The sequence below is a fragment of the Callithrix jacchus genome, chromosome 4, assembly GCF_049354715.1.
Source record: "Callithrix jacchus isolate 240 chromosome 4, calJac240_pri, whole genome shotgun sequence".
Taxonomy (NCBI): domain Eukaryota; kingdom Metazoa; phylum Chordata; class Mammalia; order Primates; family Cebidae; genus Callithrix; species Callithrix jacchus.
Window position 1 is genome coordinate 42,724,868 of NC_133505.1, and position 18,103 is coordinate 42,742,970.

The 18,103-nt window shown below is 52.0% G+C and overlaps 1 protein-coding gene and 1 long non-coding RNA gene across 4 annotated transcripts in view; one reads left to right on the forward strand and one right to left on the reverse strand.

Moving 5' to 3' along the window:
* Nucleotides 1–317: 317 nt before the first annotated feature.
* On the reverse strand, nucleotides 318–5,689 carry LOC128931750 (uncharacterized). The gene is made up of 2 exons (XR_008480623.2): nucleotides 5,534–5,689; nucleotides 318–2,785 (listed from the first exon to the last, which is right to left on the reverse strand). It is a non-coding gene; the product is annotated as an uncharacterized LOC128931750 (long non-coding RNA).
* Nucleotides 5,690–8,825: 3,136 nt separating this feature from the next.
* PACSIN1 (protein kinase C and casein kinase substrate in neurons 1) overlaps nucleotides 8,826–18,103 on the forward strand; it is a 67,611-nt gene continuing 58,333 nt past the window's right edge. For all 3 annotated transcript variants that reach the window (XM_035295360.3, XM_035295358.3, XM_035295356.3), the window contains exon 1: nucleotides 8,826–8,991. The gene's annotated coding sequence lies outside the window, so the exon portion shown is untranslated. The remainder of the gene's footprint in view (nucleotides 8,992–18,103) is intronic.

Consider the following 18,103-nt stretch of genomic DNA (forward strand, 5'->3'; position numbering starts at 1 on the left):
TCTGGGCTGGGCCCTCCTGGCTTTGGGAAGAGGCGCAGCATGAAAAAGGGACAGAAGGCAGGAGGGCCAGGGTGTGAGCAGGCTGATCTGCCAGGTTTTCTCCTCCTTGGCCTAAGGCTTGCCTGCATGATGAAGGAGGCCCAGCTGGAAGGAACACCTTGTGCTCCCAAACTGAAAAACAGCAGAGAGGTTGTGGGCTGGAAAGGGTGCTTTGCACTGTGAGCTTTGTAGGAGCAGACAGGTGTGATTTCTTTCCTCACCCATCATAGGGAGCATGCCAACACTCCTGTAACAAAAGACAGTTAACAAGACAAAAGCATACCACATTTATTTAATCAAAATTTTATGTGACATGAAACTTTGTCACATGAAAAGACAAAGCCTTCAGAAATGGAAGGCCAATGACTCCTGAAAAATGGTCTATTTTTACACTTGGATTGAAGGATAGACAGCCGTGTGGAAATGGGATTGGACAAAAGGGCATGGTCTGGCGGTAACAGACTGAGAGGGGAAGACTGGTGATGGCAGTGGCTGCTGGCATCCCACTGGCTACAGCAGGGAGGCATGGCTGGGGCTGCATACTCCATGGAGCTGGTGGGCACCCCACCCCTTCTGAGTCGGGGCAGGAGCTCCCTGGGTGCCGCTGCAGCTGCCCAAACCGTGCCTGCAGACCCTGGCCTCCTGCTCTGTGGAGCAGGCAGGAGCCTTGCCCTCCTGGGTGGGGCCACAGCTATCCAAACTGCAGCTGTGGCCCAGGTTCTCTGTGCTGTTGGAGCCGGCCAGGAGCAGGCAAGATCTGCCCTCCTAGGTGCCGCTGCAACCCCCTGACCAGCAGCTGCAGATCTGGGCCTCCTGCTCCACGGAATTGGCAGGAACTGGGGATAAGCAGGAGCCCCGCCCCTTCTGAGTTGCTGGGGTGGGAGTTCTGGGGTGCAGCTGCAGCTGCTGCCCTTCCAGGTGCAGGACCTGGGAGTCTCTGCAGCCTGCACTCTCCAGGGTCCCAGGAATCCTCCCTCCGACACTTCATCCCATCTCTGCAGGCTCGGGGTGTCTGCTGCTTCCACCTCCTGGCCTCTCTCCTCTCCCAGCACCTGCTCTGATCTCAGAGCAGGGTTGGAGCTGAGCCCTAGGGCCATGAATGGCAGTGGGAGGCCTGGGTAGATGGGGGCAGGTCCCCATTTAAGGCCCCAACTTCAGGCTAGAGAGGGCGGGCCTGAAAGCTGAGGGCTGGGCTGCCCCTCCCAGCTGCCAGTCCCAACAAACTGGAGTGGGGACTCATGGTGCCTCTTCTGGCCCACCCATGGCCACTCTTGTACCAATCAGCAGGTTCTCTCTAAGGTCCATAGAAGCCCTGGGCCCAGCCAGAGCAGGGCAGAGGATGGCCAGAGAACAAAGAGGGCAGAGAGACAATGGGACACAACCAGCTACAGAGAGGAACTACCCTCTCCAGGGCCTCCTCTCTGCTGAGCACTGAACACTTGACTGAAGGATGCTCTGCCTACAGAGAGGAGCTACCCACCGCGGTCTCTTCTAAGTTGTTGTAACACTCAATAAAGCTCATCTTTGTCTTCTTTGCCCTTCACTTGTCTGTGTACTGCAGGATGAGAACTTGGGCAAATGTACCATGTCTGGCCAGAAAATCGACACCCCGAAGATTCTGTAACAGCAGCAAGGCCCGGCAAGGCCTTCTGTTCAGATTCGTCTTGGTCTCTCTGTGCAGCATTCCTTCCTTCCATGGTCTGAGGCAGGACCCTTCCAGAATGAGGGTCTTCAGGAGAGAAGGGACAGGGTGACCTTTTAGGTTTTACGGCTTGCTTTGGGAGAGAGACGATCTAGTTTCTATGTCTCACCTTGGAGAAGATAAATTCTGGTTTCTACGACTCCCCTCAGGGGAGAAAGAGGGGCAGGAGACAGAAGAGGGCGAGAGACTTTGTTTCTGAGGCTACTTTGGAGGCCTTTCCCTTAGTTCAAAGTACTTAACTTGCCAGTGTGTCATATTCGGGTTTTGTTTGCTCAGCTCAGCAACCTGATGGCAGTGCTTCTGTTTAACTCCTGTTTTCTTCTTGGGTGCATTTGCTTTGGAGGAAGTAGAAGCTGAAGCACAGCCCAGGATTGAAGAGAAACTCAGCCCTAAAATTCTGGAGACCAGGGCTTGAAGCCTAAGCGTGCCACGGACTCACTGGGACCCCTGACCAACTCACCCAGCCTTTCTGGGCCTGGGACACGGGAGCTTGACTCACTGGGGCCTCTCCAGTTACAGGATACAGGTTCTGGCCATCAGGCTTGGGTTCAAAGACCAGCTCAATGGATGCCTATTGGATGAGTCATTTTCTCATTAAAAAAATGTAGGAGTCAAAGTAATATTTGGTAAGAATCAAATGAAACAATGCATGTGGAGGCTCTTGGAAAACTGAAAAATCAATACTTTGTACAGATTCTCTCCTGCCCCCCACCATTCATTTTGAGGATGACATTACTAATGATGAATTCTGCCCAAGACATTTTTGACTGGACACAGTGGCTCACACTTGTAATCCCAGCACTTTGGGAGGCTGAGGCAGGTGGATAGCTTGAGGCCAGGAGTTTGAGAGTGGCTTGGCCAATATGGTGAAACCCCGTCTCTACTAAAAATACAAAAATTATTGTATTTTTGGGCGTGTTGGTGCACTCCTGTAATTCCAGCTACCGGGAGGATGAGGTGGAGGATCCCTTGAGCCTGGGAGGTGGAGGTTGCAGCGAGCCATGATTATGCCACTGCACTCAAGCCTAGGAGACAGAGCAGAACCTTGTTTCCAAAAAGAAAGGAAAAGAAAACAAGAAAAGAAAAGGAAAAAGAAAAAGTTAAATTGACCTGGCATCCTAAACAAGCAACCAAAAATTACAAAATCTGTCAGGTGTGGAACCTGACGGCCAGCCTTCGGTTAGGTATTCTGCTTGCGTTTAAGGTACAAGGCCACTAGGTGGCGATGGTATCTGGGCCATTGGGGCTTGTTCCAGAGTTGGGTACCCCAAGGACAATCTCAAGCGTCCTCTCTTTTTATACTTGGAGAGAGGCACCCCCGATGGACCCACCGAGCCTCAGTTTCCTCAGTTGTAAAATGAGGGTAAGCGTACCTACACGGGGGCAAGTTTGCAAACGCCTCCTGTGCATAGTAACGTGCTTAGCAAGTGTTTGCTTCTTTCCTAGCTGTATGGTTAGGAGCACAGCTCTTGGAACCAGACTGCCTGGGTTTGAGTCCCAGCTCCACCACTCACCAGTTTTGTGACCTCAGGCAAGTTACCTAACCTCTGTGGGCCTCCATTTTCCTGTCTGTGAAATGGGGGCTGTAATCAGACTCATCCTGTAGTTTCTATGTGTAAAGCTTAGAAAGTGCCTGCTCTGCTGGGCACAGTGGCTCATGCCTGGATTCCCAGCACTTTGGGAGGCCAAGGCAGGTGGATCACTAGGTCAGGAGATCAAGATCATCATGGCCAACATGGTGAAACCCCGTCTCTACTAAAATACAAAAAAATTAGCCAGGCGTGGTGATGCACGCCTGAAGTCCCAGCTACTCAGGAGGCTGAAGCAGGGGACTCACTTGAACCTGGGCGGAGGACGCCGTGAGGTGAGATGGTGCCATTGCACTATAGCCTGGACAACAGAGCAAAACTCCATCTCAACAAAATAATGATAATACAATAAAATAAACAACTAGAAAGTGTCTGCTCCAGGAAAAGGGCTGTGTTTGCCACAGTGTCTGCATGTCCTGGGTGAGTAGGCCGGATCTGTGTCTTAACTCTGGGTGCCTCCCAAGACCGAGGGCCTTGTGAAGGTGAGATGTCTTCAGGGAGTTTTTAAGCCCCTGGGCATGAGTCATGGACTGAGGAAGCCACAGATCTGAGGCTCCTGGCATCCTGGTCTCAGGAATCAGGACACAGCTGGCAACAGCCTCCATCCACCAGGCAGGTTATGGCACTCAATTTGCAAGTGTGAAGCCAGCTGGTGGGAGGATAAGGCGAGGGCAGAAGGAGCTGGGAGACTGTTTTTAAAGAACTTTTGTGCCTCAGGGGTGTCCTGCTCACATCCCTGCGTGCTGCTGAAAGGCAGCTCAGAATATAAAACACCCCACTGGGCGACTGGGCCAATTGCTTTCCACATTCTGACCTGCCCACTTCTATGCAGGTTTGTGGGGGAGTAATCATGTGGTAAAGACAGCACCTGACCAGAAGTCAGGAGATCTGTTTTTAGCCACAGCTCTGTCACAGATGTGCTTTGTGACCTTGAATGAATCACTTTCCCTCTCTGGGCTTCAGAGTCCTGCTCTGCCAAAATTTGGGGAAAAAAAATCAGTGTCTTTTCTTTTTAAGCAGAGATGTGGTAAGAATAGAGAAACTCTTCAAAACCCCACCTTATCCCTGAAACCTTTCATTTTGGATGGAACAAAAGGGAACCCATGGCATCTCCACCACCCTCCTGCTTTCCTATGCTAAATATGCAATATTAATTAACATCCATTATTCATTTATTGATCGATTGATTTCACAGGCTTGTCCAGTGCTGTTCTGTTCTTTCCACATGTTATGTCTGCATGTGAAAACTCCTCTGGGAAGTCTATGCCTGCCTCGTTGCCCTCTATGGTACAGACCGCCTAACGGAGGAGGCTTCTGATGGAGGGAGGGCTCAAAGCTCTCGGTGGAAAGGAAGGTCCCATGGAAACTGAGGCTGGTCAGATCTTAATGGGACTGAGAAAAGTGCACTGAGGCTGGGTGTGGTGGCTCACGCCTGTAATCCCAGCACTTTGGGAGGCCAGGGTGGGTGGATCATGAGGTCAGGAGTTCAAGACTACTCTGGCCAACATGGTGAAACCCTGTTTCTACTAAAAATACAAAAATTAGTCGACCGTGGAGGCACGTGTCTGGAATCCCAGCTACTCCAGAGGCTGAGGCAGTGGACATTGCCGTTAGCTGAGATTGTGCCACTGCACTCCAGCCTGGGCAACAGAGCAAGACTTTGTCGTGGAAAAAAGAAAGAAAAAAAAAGGTGTGTTGAGAAGACAAAGGACGTGAAACGCATTTTGAAGAGTGAAAAGTGCTGTGCAAAAGGGAGAAAGTCTTATTCTCTGAGTAGCGGCGCAAAACAATTAGAGAGGAGAGAGAGGGAGAGAAAAAGTTTATCTTTGATGCATATAACTTTTGCAGGCAGAAAATCTAGAAGAAAACTAGTTTAATTTTAGGAAGCATGGAAGTTGTGTCAATTCCTAAAATAACAGTTTATTTTAGATTACACAGGACAGGGGTGTGTGTGTGTGTGTTCCCCTTTGTTTTTTCATGGCTTGGGGCTGCTAAGGTCTGAATTCAGCTTCAGGAAAGCCTCGTAAGCCCAGCCTCATAAGCTCAGTCTTCTGTCTTCTCCCTCACCCCGCTCCCCACCCACCTCCCTCCCTCCCCCTATCTCTGCCCAATCAGGTCTGCTTAGCCACTGCCCTTCCACACTGTCCCCAAGTGTCTCCACCCCTGTGAAGGCAGAGTCCTCCCTGTGCCCTCTGCATTGTACCTGTCCCCTGTGAATGTCCTCTTCCTGCTCTTGCCATTCTCCACCGAATGCTGCTGCCGAGGGACATTGAGTGTCCTCTCTCAGTCAGCGTCCTGTGCTCTGGACTTCACTGCCTTTTCAAAACCTTCCAGGCCTGGGCTCCATGCCATCTACATCAAAGCTCCTGATGACACATTGAGCCAGGCTAATGTATTAGAAGGGGAGGGGCCGATTGTTAGTCTATCCATCCTAGATTGTCCTTTAAGAGCCTCTTGGGGAATTAGCTTCTCTACATTAAGAAAGTCCTGGTAGGGCAGGCGCAGTGGCTCAAGCCTGTAATCCCAGCACTTTGGGAGGCTGAGGTGGGTGGATCACGAGGTCAAGAGATGGAGACCATCCTGGTCAACGTGGTGAAACCCCGTCTCTATTATAAATACAAAAAATTAGCTGGGCATGGTGGCGTGTGCCTGTAGTCCCAGCTACTCAGGAGGCTGAGGCAGGAGAATTGCCTGAACCCAGGAGGCGGAGGTTGCGGTGAGCCGAGATAGTGCCATTGCACTCCAGCCTGGGTAACAACAGCGAAACTCTGTCTCAAAAAAAAGAAAGAAAGAAATTCCTGGTAGGCCAAGCATGATCGCTCATGCCTGAAACCCCAGCACTTTGGGAGGCTGAGGTGGGAGGCTGGTGTGAGCCCAGGAGTTCAAGACCAGCTTGGGCAACATAGGGAGACCCTGTCTCTACAAATAATTTTTAAAAATCAGCCAGGCTTGGTGGCATACACCTGTAGTCCCAGCTACTAGGGAAACTGAGGTGGGTGGAAGAGAATTGCTTGAGCCCAGGAGGTTGAGGCTGCAGTGAGCTGTGATTGCGACACTTTATTCCAGCCTGGGTGAAACAGCAAGACCCTGGCTGAAAAAAACATTCTGTCTAAAGATGTGTATTTCATAGCACTGTGGTAGACCAGAAAGGGAGAAATTTTGGGGTGCATGTAGTTGATGGTAATAATAATACCATCGTTGTGGCACACCTACTAGGTACCAGGCACTATGCTAGGTGAGTTACGTTCTTTGTCTAATTCCAATAACCCTATGAGGCAAGTGGAATTAACATCATCATCATCATAAATACAACAAAAATAACTGAGTACTTATGTGCTAAGCAGTTCACCTAGATTCTCTTGTGTGGTAGGCGCTGTTGCCATGCCCATTTTCCAAGCCCAGAAACCAAGGAACAGATCAATTAAGCAACTTGCCACATAGCTATTAAGATGAAAAGGCTGAATCTCAAGGGGTTGAATTACTTGTCCATGTTCACCCGGCAAGCAAGCAACGGAGTGAAGTTGATGTCCCCTCGCCTCTGCCCTACATGCTCATCACACCTCCTTCTGGGGTACTGGGAAATTCTAGGTTGGGGTGAGGGCAGCTAGAACCAGGAACTGCTGGAGTGGGAGTGGGGAGTGGGGCTTCACCAGCCCGAGACAAAGAGCATACCCCTTGCTCAGATGGTATCCAGCAGTGCTCCACGACTCAGCCCTAGCCACCTGCCAAACGTCCCCTGGCTTTGCTGGTCTTTCCTAGCAATCCATCCCTGCCTCCTGCCCTGTCTGGCTTATTAGAAGCCCAGTTAACCTTTGGCACCCTGTTGGAATGCTGCCTCCTCCAGGAAGCCTTCCCGGATGGCCCTGAACCAGAGTGTTCTGACCTCCTCTAGAATATTGTTCACTCACTTGGCGGTCCTATTCAGGCTTGAGGTACATACTACCATCTGGCCTCCACAGCTAGGTGTTGAGTTCCCCAAGGCTCCAACACCTAACATGCAGGTGCTCAGAGAACTCTTTTTTTTTTTTGAGATGGAGTTTCACTCTTGTTACCCAGGCTGGAGTGGAATGGCGCGATCTCGGCTCACTGCAACCTCCGCCTCCTGGGTTCAGGCAATTCTCCTGCCTCAGCCTCCTGAGTACCTGGGATTACAGGCACGCGCCATCATGCCCAGCTAATTTTTCGTATTTTTAATAGAGATGGGGTTTCACCACGTTGACCAGGATGGTCTCGATCTCTTGACCTCGTGATCCACCCGCCTCGGCCTCCCAAAGTGCTGGGATTACAGGCGTGAGCCACCATGCCCGGCCCCAGAGAATTCTTAATGCATGAGTAAATACAGCATTCAGGCATTCCACGGGGTCACAGGGGCATGAATTTCAGTGCCTCTGATGAAGTGTGTGGAGAGAGAAGTCAGGAACTATAAACGTGGTTATTCCAGGCTCGAGCAATAGGGAGTAGTGAGGTCTGCAGCAAACTGGAGTCTGCATGGCTATCTGAGGGGCTCACAGTCAAATAAATCACCGCCCCCACCCTCCAGTCCCGACACACATAAAGGGCAGGGACCCATTCTGGTGCTGAGCAATCTCACTTCCTTTCCCTTCCTCCAGCTTTATTTTTCTTCTCTGTGCATACCACTTTAAAACACTCTTAGCTACCGACACTGAATGTCTGTCTTCCCTCGCACAGGTGAACTACGAGACGGCAGAGTTTTGCTTTGTCCCCTGCTGCAGCCCAGCCCCTCATCAGTGGCTGGCACAGAACAGGCCTTCAGTAGGCATGTGCCCCGCTACTCCCTGCAGCTTCCGGGCTCCAGGCAGCATTCAGGACTCAAGTCGGGAAGAGTGAAGGCCGTTGAGGACTTGTTAGGCCCCAACTCCCCCAGAGAACCCCAAGGGGACGGGAGCTTTGAGTTTTTTTGGCGACAGCCGGTCCTGCTGGAACTAGGACCTGAGGGTTAGTGACTCTGCCCCATGGGGTCACCGGGCAGAGGCTGCGGGCGGGAGTGGGCATCGCTGGGGCGGTGGTGCAGGCTCCCACGCACCTCTTCAACATGCCCATCACACAGGCACCCTCACGCACCAGGGGTCGCCGAGGCTCCGGAGCAGAGAAAAGGCCAAGGCGGTGGGGAGATGGGGAGACAGGCGGGGAGCAACACCCGGGGCTCCGAGCGCGCCAGCTGGGAGGGCTGGGAAGGAGGGTGCACGGGAGGGCTCCTGGCCCGCGCGGGCCCGCGGGCAGCCCCCGGAGGAGGGAATCGGGCAGGACGGCTGGGGCAGGGGGCGGCTGAAGCAGGGGGGAGCCGGACCCCACCCGCCACCCCCGGCGCCTGCCAAACTGGTGGCTGCCTCCCCGGCAGCCGCGGCGCGTCCACCTGCGCAGCCACCGCGCCGCCCTGCCCGAGCTGCCATTGGCTAGCTAAAAATGCCTCTCTAATCTGCGCGGCTCTGTGCACGCCTCCTCCTCATCCTTCCCCCCCGCTCCGCCTCGGCTCTGACCTTCCTCCTTCCCGCAGCCCAGGCGAGATCCCAGAGAGACGCGGTGGCGGTGGCAGCGCCAGCCCCTCCTCCCCCGGGAAGTCGGCCGGGCTTGAGGCCGGGCCCCAGACGTCCCGCTTCGCCCCGAGGCGCCGCCAATGGTGCCCCGCGCTCCTGCCCCCAGGTAGGGGGTCTGGCCCTTGAATAGAGGGTGGGGGGTTATGTGGGGGGCGTAGAGTTAGGGAGTGCGTGTTCGAAGTGGGCGCCGAGACTGGCATCTCCCTGGGCCAGAGCCCGGGGCGGGTTGGGCTGCTGTCTGGAGAGAAGTGCGTGCGCGCCCGGGGATGCTTTGCTGGGACCGGAGTTCGGGGGCATCACCCAGGCAGTGCTAGGATGCCCCTGCGCTGTGTCCATTGTGGGGGGACGAGCCGGCAACGGAGGCCTTTACCCCAGGAAAAGCGGCGGAAATAGGTTCCTGGGGAAGCTGGGGCCTGGGCTCGGGCGGTCCGGGTCTCTGGACTGCTACCAGAAGGGGTGGGTGGGCTGATGCCAGCTTGGTGCGTAGGCTATTTATGGATCAGAGTGGGCTGGGGAGAAACACAGCAGCTGATGCCTGTCTGGCTTATGGTTAAAGGTATTTCCTTCTGCCCCCTACCCCTTCCCCCACAGCTGGGATGGGAGGGGGAGGAGGCAAGAAGGAGGTGATGATGCTAAAAGGCCCGCAGTTACAGAAGCCACGGGCTGCTGGGCACTGCCCACCCCTGCAAGCCCCAGGCCACTTGCTGCCTGTTGAAGCTGTCTCTGCCCCTTATTTTCACCTTACAAGAGGCTATGAAAAGGTTAAAGGGTCATCAGGGTGTAGGGGACATGGTGGCAAACCCGGGAGCTTGGCCAGACCCAGCTTCAAGCCTCAGCTGCCCCTGCCCACAACAGCCCAGCTCTGCACCACATAGGTAGTGACATATATGGCCGCTTTTTTCTAGGCTCAACCATAAATAACCCACATTGCCCCAGCCCCTGGCATAGCTGGGGTGCAAACAGGACTATCCGTCAGTGATTTTGCTTCCACCCTCCACCGTGGCCTTTCCATTACATGTCCAAGTCACCCCTCTCAAGCCGCCCTTCCAGGCAGCTTCCCTGATACTTGCCCCCTCCCCTGTGCTCCTGGACTGCCTTGTGGCTGGGTTATTTGTCTTGTTTGTCTCCTTCTGGAGCAGAGTTATCTTCAGGGGAATCTGATTCATCTCTGTCATTGCCCCTGCACCAGAGCAGGGTTTGGCACCAAGTAAATAATTTGTGGAATGAATGATTGAGTGACTGAATGTGAACTCTGGGAAATAGCTGGCAATCCGAGGGAGGGGGTTGAGCCCACTCTTGGGCTTTCTCTCTATCCCCCAGGACCAAAGAGCCACCCAAACCAGACAGTTCTCTTGAGGCCCCTCCTAAGCCTGGAGTTGATGGGCAGCTATGGCTTTTGGAGATACTGTTGCAACCTGCTGGCTCCAGAGGGTCTTATGGGCCCCTGGTTTGAGTGTCCAGGCCTGGTCCTGGCTCTGGGGAAGGTCTGATGTGAAGGTCTGGCTCTCCTCAGGCTGCTGGGTTAGCACTTTCTTCCCGGGGTGCCAAGCTTAGAATAGGGTCTCTGCCTTGGTCGCAGCCCTTGGGAGGAAAATCCAGGTCAACAACAGGGAAGCTGGGAAGGCCCAAGCCAGGCCGTCCTCAGCGTCTGGGGTGTTCACAGCAAGCTCTCAGGGGTCTCATGACCCTCGTGTGTGGAGGAGCAAACCCAGTTCTGAGGAAGAGGCTGCTACCAAGGGTTCTGGCCCAGCCACGGGCCTGTGTCTGTGAAGGATGGCAACACCTCCAGGCTTAGGAGGGGCCTAGAGAGAACTGTCTGGTTTGGGTGGCTCTTTGGTTGTGGGGAATAGAGAGAAAGCCTCCCTCCCTCAGGTTGCCAGCTATTTCCCAGAGTTCACAGTCATTCAATCATTCATTCATTCCACAATGGCCCATGTTGCTATTTGACGTGGCTGTGCCACCGTCCCCATGCCCAGTCTAACTCTTCCTTCTTTGTTTTTTTGGAGATGGGGTTTCACTCTTGTTGCCCAGGCTGGAGTGCAGTGGTGCAATCTCGGCTCACTGCAACCTCCACCTCCCAGGTTCAAGTGATTCTCCTGCCTCAGTCTCCCAAATAGCTGGGATTATAGGCATGGGCCACCACACCTAGCTAATTCATATTTTTAGTAGAGATGGAGTTTCACCATCCTGGCCAGGTTGGTCTCGAACTCTTGACCTCGTGATCCACCCCCCTCGGCCTCCCAAAGTGCTGGCATTACAGGCATGAGCCACCATGCCTGGCCTCCGACTCTCCCTTCTCACTCTCACTCTGCCCCCCAGCTGCCCTGAGCTGCTTTCAGTTCCTCAAGCAAGTGGGGCTTCTGTCACCTGCAGGCTTTGCACAGGCTGTTCCTGCCTCCTCCTCTCCCTCCTCCTTCCCACCCAAATCTCTCACCCTCAGGAGTTCACTGAGACTCCTCTTCCTTCCAGAAGCTTCCCCAGCTTGGGTTGGGAGCCTCACCCATGAATCCCCTTCCTGCAGCCTGGCTGCCTCCCCTGGGAACCCTCCCTTCATACAGTGTCCTCTCGGGCTTCTGATCACCCCTCCCTGCTGGGCTGTGGGGTCTGTGGGTGCAGAGTCTGTGTGCTGTTTCCAGTGGCCCCTGGCGTGGCACAGAGAAGTCCCAGCTCTGGCTTGTGGAGTTGAGTGAGTGAGTGGCTACTGGTCTCATCATCTGCTTTCTCTCCTCACCAATATCAGGACACATTTTGCATTCTTCTTCTCCCATTAAGAGTTTGCAGGTATCCCCAGTAAGAAGGAGTTGGTGGTAGAAAGCCTTCCCTGGAGAAGTCAAACTGGCTACAGGTCTGGAAGGACAGAAGGGACAGGAGAGGACATTAGGGGTGGGGGCATACACTGATTTAGGGGGGCCTCCCTGGGGAAGCAGGTGGATGGGTTGGCATAGGAGTGGGTATACTAGATAGGAAGGAGGCTGCTTGATTTGGTTTTGCATGTTTCTTTTTTTTTTTTTTTTGGTTTTGCATGTTTCTTAAAGAAAAATAACTTTTTTTATTTTTCTTATTACGAAAATAATATGGGTTTGCTGTGGGCAATTTAGAATATTGTGGAAAGCCAAATGAAGGAAACCCATTAGCCATATCAGACCCACCCACCATGGGCACTTCGTAGCTGGCTTCCAGCCAGCGGCAGGGTGGACTGGAGGGGAGGGCTGGGCTGGGGACTTGAGGGGCAGGTCAGGATCCCAGGAAGTAGCTGTGAGGATTGGCAGGAAGGTAGGGGAGGGGAGCTCCCCTGTGGAAAGCAGCGAAGGATGAGGGAAGTGGACTCATGCAGTCCCAACAGGCGATGAGGTGCCCTGGGGCTAGAGTGGCCTTTCAGGTTGTGCTCATTTGCTTGGGAGAGTTGGGCTCTAGACCCCAGCATCTGCACCCATCAGGCACTGGGTGTGGGTGGCCTTCCGGCAGGTGGCTCTGTGGTAGCAGCAGTCCCTGAAGCATCTGTCCACAGAGGTTGCCTGCTGACAGCACCAACCCCCTGGGACAACCGATAGCGTTCCCCACCAGGAAGAATGGGTTGGGAGGAAGCCAGAGGTGGGCCGGAGGGACAAGATCAACTGAACCTGGCCTCAGCTGGCACTGGGGTGACAGGACCTCTAATGCCAGGGAAGTAGCTGGTGCCATTTCCAGGAAGGGAGCGTGTCTGTGGGGAGCAATTTAGAATGTACTGGAAAGCCAAATGAAGGAAACCCATTAGCCACTTTAGACCCACCTGCCATGGGCACTTTGTGGCTGGTTTCCAGCCAGGGGCAGGGTGACCTGGACGGGAGGGTTGGGTTGGGGACTGGGATGTGGGCCTCTCCTCCACCCTCTCCTGGGTGGTGCCTCTGAAGACCTCGAGCTTGGGTGTGAGGGGCTGCAGGATACCTGAAGACTAGGAGGGCAGAGGAGGCCTTGGCTCCTACTTAAAAATCACTCAATATTATTATTGCCATTTTCTTTTTAGAGAGAGGGTCTTGCTCTGTCACCCAGCCTGGAGTGCAGCCTCAACCTCCCAGGCTCAAAGGATCCTCCTACCTCAGCCTCCCGAGTAGCTGGGGCTACAGGTGGCGTGCTACCATGCCTGGCTAATTTTTCAATTTTATTGTAGAGATGGGGTCTTACTATGTTGCTCAGGCTAAAAAATCACTTGATATTAAAATGCTGGGTAGGGGCTAGGGTAGGCTTTCCATATAAAATGCAGGATACTCAGGTAATCTTAAATTTCAGAAAAACGACAAATGTGTTTTTGTTGTTTTTTAATCTATGTGTGTCCCAAACATTGCACAGGACATATTTTTACTAAAAATTGTATTTATCTGAAATTCAGATTTAACTAGGTGTCTTGAATTTTTATTTTATTTTTATATTTATACTTATTTATTGATTGATTTTTATTTTTCAAATGGAGTTTCGCTCTTGTTGCCCAGGCTTGAGTGCAATGGCACAATCTCAGCTCACTGCAACCTCTGCCTCCTGGGTTCAAGCAATTCTCCTGCCTTAGCCTCTTGAGTAGCTGGGATTATAGGTGCCCACCACTGCGTCCAGCTAATTTTTGTATTTTTAGTAGAGATGGGGTTTTGCCACGTTGGCCAGGCTGGTCTCGAATTCCTGACCTCAAGTGATCTGCCCGTCTCAGCCTCCCAAAGTGCTGGGATCACGGGCGTGAGCCTCCTCGCCTGGCTCTGAATTGTTACTGACTAAATGTGGCCACTGTAGGCTGGGATAGGGAGGAGTGAAGAGAGAGGGTGAGAATTTTCTCTTCTTGAGTGTGGGAGAAGAATCAATAGATACTTGTTTGAAGTTGACAGTTTTAAAACATTAACACGTCCATTTTTAGAAACAGGTGAGGTGTTCCAAATTTCCCATCTGTTAACTTTCTATACTGGCTAGAGAGTAGCCCCTTATTTGTGGATTTTGGCTCCTTAGTGCTGCTGAGAAATAATAAAACAATAGTTCCCTCATTTATTCAGGTGGGGCAAAGGGCGATGTGGTGATCAAGGGTGGAATCACTAAATAGGGCTAATCCATTTAAGAAATAAAAATCCTCATCCTAAGAAAGCGCTCATCTGGCAGAGGGCGTGGGAAACTGGAACGCCCACGTCAGCCGGGGAGCGTACGTTAGCACTGTGTTTTTGGCAACGGCGGTCACAGCTTTGACTCGGCAATTCCACTCATTGGGACTTATCCCACAGGTACACTCTGAGCAGGGTGCAAAGATTAGCTGGGCTGACAGTCAGTGTAGCAAAGCTAGATGTCCCTCAGAGGACCAGTGAGAGTCAAGACTTCTTCGTATGCTGTGATTTTAGGCATTTGTTGGTTCTGGGATTTAGTCAGTGGATCTCTGAATGTATTTTGTGCCAGGCCACTTTAGGTGCTCGGGGACACTGAGACCAGACGGGGCGGAGCTTATTACCAGTGTGGAAAGATGGTCACAACATACGGATAAGTTAAAGCAAGTAGCTTTGTAGAACATTGTGCGTAGTATGATGTCCATGTACATATGTTCCTCTCTGTTCATTTCTATGTAACATGCATAGAAGGCTGCACACCTGATTGTGATTAGAGCTTACCTTTGGGGGAGGCTGATTGCCGGGATGGAGGGAGAATGTGTCCTCTTTATTTCAGCCATCCTGTGCTGTTTGCATTTGACAAATATCATTACTCATGAAGAAAAAAATAAAACTGCACTTGATGGTACTGGAAATATTTTCCTTAGAAAGCTAAAAAAAGTGAGCATGTAAACTGCCTTCCCTTTAATCTGACGGGAATGCTGTTGAGTCACGAGCTGCCATTGTGTTTGGGGAGTTTTTATATGTGGCTGGTTCCTAACTGGTCCTCTTATGGGCTTATTTCTCCTCTCCCTCCTCCCAGACCTGTGATGCATGAAACCTGGCGGGATGGGAACGGGGGTAAAGTAACATCTGGGTATCAGGAGGCTGGGTATCAGGAGCATGGCAGAAGTGGGGCATCTGGGAAAGTGGAGGCTACATAGCACTGGGGTGTCCTGTAGGGGCACAAAGGAGGGGCCAGGGATCCCTGACATGTGTTGGGCACTCTTCGGTTTATCCATATTTATTAAATCACTTAGTCCTCTTAGTAACCTCATGGGGTTATCCCCATTTTACAGATGGGGCAACTGAGGTTAAGTGACTTGCCTGAGGTCACACATTGAATAAGTGGCTGAGCCAGATTCACAGGGTGCAGTCTGGCTCCAGAGGCTCCAACCTCTGTGCCCCAGCACCTGTTGTCAAGGAATAGGGATAATCTCTTGTGTCAGAGACTGGAGGCAGGGGTGTTCTGGAAGACTGAAGGAGGGTTGTCTTCTGCAGAAGGCAGACCTGGATGGTCAGATCCAGAGATGGTCGGGGGTGGGTAGGGGTGGGCATTCCAGGCAGAGCGACGGCAGAGACAAAGACGCAAAGGCTGAAATGTGAGTGCTGGGCTCAGGATCTGGGGAGGAAGTCAGCACAGGAACACGAGGGAGGACACGGGCTGTGAGGCTGGTGGGGCAGCCAGCCAGGACTGCTGCTGCTGGGCATTTTAAATGATCTGCCTCATAGGACCTTGGTCCAGGGCTCTCTCTGCTCCTCCTTGCAGGGCCTGGCAAAAACCCTGCATCAGTCAGCCCCACTCTGCCCAACCTGGGCCTCCCCTGAGGTTACACATCTCATCCCTGGGTTCCTGGGGTCTAGCCTTGACCAGACACTGAGGACAAGAGGGGCAGCCGAGGCACAGCTGGAGGGCTGGGGTTGGGGGTCCAGGCCAAGGTCCCTGCCCTGACACTGACTCACTGAGCCACCACTGAGCCATCGCTCAACACGCTCACTTGGATTCTGTTTCCTCTTCTTTTTTTGGCAAACTTTTTATTATGAAACATTTACAGAAGTAGAGAAAATATTATATAACAGTCATAGACTCATGGCTTAGCATCAACAGATGCCAACACATGGCCAGTCTCATCTCAATCAAGATATTTCTCTAAAAGATAAGGACTTTTTGTAATGTAATCCCCATACCATTATTATACCTGAGGAGTAATAATTCCTTTGTACAGTCAGTTATCCACTTAGTATTCACATTCCCTGTTGTCTCAGACGTGTCTTTTTGTTTTTTAAATCCTTTGTTTAAATCAAGTTCCAGGTAAGGTTCACACATGGTGATTGGCTGATATATCTTAGCCTCTTTCAATCCATAGTTCTCCTCTCCATCTTTTCTTATTCTTTTGCAGTTTATCTATGGCAGAAAGCAGGTGGTTTGTCCTGCGTGTTTCCTGCAGACTGGATTTTGTTGATTGCATCCTGTGGTGTTGTTTAGAATGTTCTTCTGTCCTCTCTGTAAACTGGGAGTTGCATTTGTCTGTCTCTGACACCTCATCTAGTCATCAGTAAATCCTTCCAACTCTATATTCAAAACACCCAGAATCTACTCACTTCTTGTCACCTCCATTGCTGCCTTCCCTTCTTGGCCTCCACTATCCTCTCCTAGATGTGTGCAGCAGCCTCTACCTGGTCTTCCTGCCCTATCCTTGCCTCACCAGCCAAAGGTCTTTCAAAACCTAAATCAGATCACATCCTTTCTCTGTTAAAACTCTTCAATGACTCCCCTCCCATTCAGAATAAAGCCCAAAGGCATATAACAGGCCAGGCGCAGTGGCTCATGCCTGTAATCCGAGCACTTTGGGAGGCCAAGATGGGTGGACACCTGAGGTCAGGAGATCGAGACCAGTCTGACCAACGTGGAGAAATTCTGTCTCTACTAAAAATATAAAAAATAATAAATTAGACTTGATCAAAATGTAAAATTCTGGCCTGGTGCAGTGGCTCACACCTGTAATTCCAGCACTTTGGGAGGCCAAGGCAGGTGGATCACAAGGTCAGGAGTTTGAGACCAGCCTGACCAACATGATGAAACCCCATCTATACTAAAATTACAAAAATTAGCCAGGTATGGTGGCACCACACACCTGCAGTCCCAGCTACTCAGGAGCCTGAGGCAGGAGAATCCCTTGAATCCAAGAGGCGGAGGTTGCTGTGGGATGAGATCATACCACTGCACTCCAGCCTGGGCGACAGACCAAGACTGTCTCTAAAAAAAAAAGTCCTAGGCTGGGTGCGGTGGTTCACGCCTATAACCCCAGCACTTTGGGAGGCTGAGGTGGGTGGATAGCCTAAGGTGGGGAGTTCGAGACTAGCCTGACCAGCATGGAGAAATCCTGTCTCTACTAAAAATACAAAAAAATTAGCTTGGCGTGGTGGTGCACGCCTGTAATCCCAACTACTTGGAAGGCTGAGGCAGGAGAATGGCTTGAACCTGGGAGGCGGAGGTTGCAGTGAGCCGAGATCACACTATTGCACTCCAGCCTGGGCAGCGAGAGCGAAACTCTGTCTCAAAAAAAAAAAAAAGTCCTATAATGGCCTACAAGTTCCTGTGTGATCTGGCTGCCCAATGCCTCAGACCTCATCTCATGCATCCTAGCCTCACTGAGCTCCAGGTCATTTCTTAGACCCATCAAACACCCTGCCCCAGGGCCTATGCACTCCTATTCCCTCTGCCTGGAATTCTCTTCCCCAGAGGTCTGCATGGCTCACGATGTTCACATCTCCACCCACATGGCCCCCTCAGAGAGCCCTCCCGGACCACCTCATCCAAAACAGCCCTTGTTGTTCCCCATCCCCTGGCCCTGCTCTGTCATCTTCATAGCACTTATGCCTGACATTATGCTCTTGTTGATATCTTGTCTGTCTCCCTTACCTGCCCGAGAGTTCCATGAAGGCAGGGTTTGGGGGCAGAGCAGCATGGCAGCCCTTTCGCTTTCCCTGCCCCTCAACCCTGACCACAGAGCTAATCGCCTCCTCCTCTCACATTGCTAGCACCTCTCCTTTCAATGTTTCCTAAAATAAAAAAAATTTTTTTCAAACTCACATATTTGTGCCTAGTGTGTCATAGTTTACAAAATACTTCCTGTCTCAGGTCGGGTCTTCTAGAAGCAGAGCTGAGGCAGGGATTCCTGGGCAAATGATTTATTGCAGGCATGCTGACATTAGGGTGGAAAAAGATGTGCTTACAGCTGAAGCCTGGCTCTAGCTGATCCCCCGGGGAGCTCTAGATTATGAACAGGGAGTCTCACAGGGTTATCCTTCCTCCAGGCAAGAGGCCAGGCCTTTGGAGCCCCTTAGTAG